Genomic DNA, 1,735 nt, shown 5'->3' on the forward strand with positions numbered 1-1,735 from the left:
CCACTGGTTAGCACTCTGGACTTGTAACCGGAGGGTTGCCGGTTCGAGCCCCGACCAGTGGGCCGCGGCTGAAGTGCCCTTGAGCAAGGCACCTAACCCCTCACTGCTCCCCGAGCGCCGCCGTTGTAGCAGGCAGCTCACTGCGCCGGGATTAGTGTGTGCTTCACCTCACTGTGTGCTGTTTGTGTTTCACTAATTCACCGATTGGGTTAAATGCAGAGACCAAATTTCCCTCACGGGATCAAAAAAGTATATATACTTCAACATAAATAATGCATTCTAGTAGTAATGCCAGAAATTGCCGTTTATAGGGCTCTTAGAAATGGTTGTTGCATCTTGCATATTATTTAGCTGCGCACTCAACCGCGCATCCATGCAGGCAAAACGTAGGAATCAAATGTGGCGCGGGCACACAAGTTGAAAAAAACTTTTACAATGCACTGGCAGTGATAGCCTACAGTTAATGTGAATCACGGACAATAACCAAAGAAAGGAATTTGCACCTCCATTCACCAATTAAAGGCTGTATGCCAAGTGTTTCTACATGTTGGCACAAAACGTCATTTCTGTCAGAAGCCAGTCTATAATGCAGGGGGTAACATGAGGTGAGTCAGACAGAAGAGGGGCCTGTCTAGCCTATTCCTGAATCCTGTCCCTTTCTAACTACGTTAAAATTGTGTGATTAGCCGCCAGCATAATAAAATCTAAATTAAAAGACAAAATCTTATTAGGCTATAGATCCAAACCTATGAGTCTAAGCCTTAGTTTAAAAAAAATCTTCAGGTGTAAGTAATAAGTAAAAGAAAGAACCACATTCTGTGTAATATAGAGGTTAACAAAGATACTCTAGTTTGTAATGTCTTTTTAAGTATACATTTTGAAGACAAATGGAGTCATACCACAGGTCCAGGGATGGACTACTGAATGGGCTTACTGGGCCCAAGAGCTCAGGAGGCCCTGAAGTCCAAGCCTCTGTGTGAAGTTGCTCCAGAAGTCATCATTTAAAGGGTCATTTTAAAAAAAAAATCTTCCGTGGGAGAATGCCTCAGGACCCCTCTATCTGGAGGAGGGGGGGGGGGGCATCTGTGCCCAGGGGTTCATAATCCATCCATTCCATGCCTATGTCCGTCAAAAGTACCCTAATTGACTGACTTAACTAAGACTTGTTTGTGATGTTTAATAATACTTTTTGCATGGTAGGAAATGTATTGAAATTCTGTTTGGGGGTCCCACAGACCCCACCACAGATTTGGTCCCCCTCCCAATGTTGACATCATGACTACGGCCTTGTGTGGATACATACAATGTCTTAATCAGTATTGGGATTTCCATTGCGTTTCCATTGGCGAGTCATGTAACAAATTGGCCTAAATCCATTATCTCCCATCTAAGTCTGTGGAACTGATTAACCACAACTATTCTGAAATATTGCTATAATATTGAAATATTGAAAATTAGAAATTAGCCCCATGTTTTCATTCTTTTATCTTATCCTACACATTCCTCCTCCTTTCCCCCGAGCCAATGGTTTTAGCGACCATTTGATAAGTCTCCCGCCTGTCACATTAATGGTGTGGCTTACAAGTGTGAAGTATCTTGGCTGGCACTCACGTTATTCTGTAAAGGGAGCTTGTAGTCTCCTCGTGCGCTCTCTAGAGGGTCAAAGCGCGTAGAAAGTTTGAGAAGTTTCACGTGACGATATTTAACCGTGAGGCTGCTGCTGACTCCGGCTAGG

This window comes from Alosa sapidissima, chromosome 2, assembly GCF_018492685.1.
Source record: "Alosa sapidissima isolate fAloSap1 chromosome 2, fAloSap1.pri, whole genome shotgun sequence".
Taxonomy (NCBI): Eukaryota; Metazoa; Chordata; class Actinopteri; order Clupeiformes; family Clupeidae; genus Alosa; species Alosa sapidissima.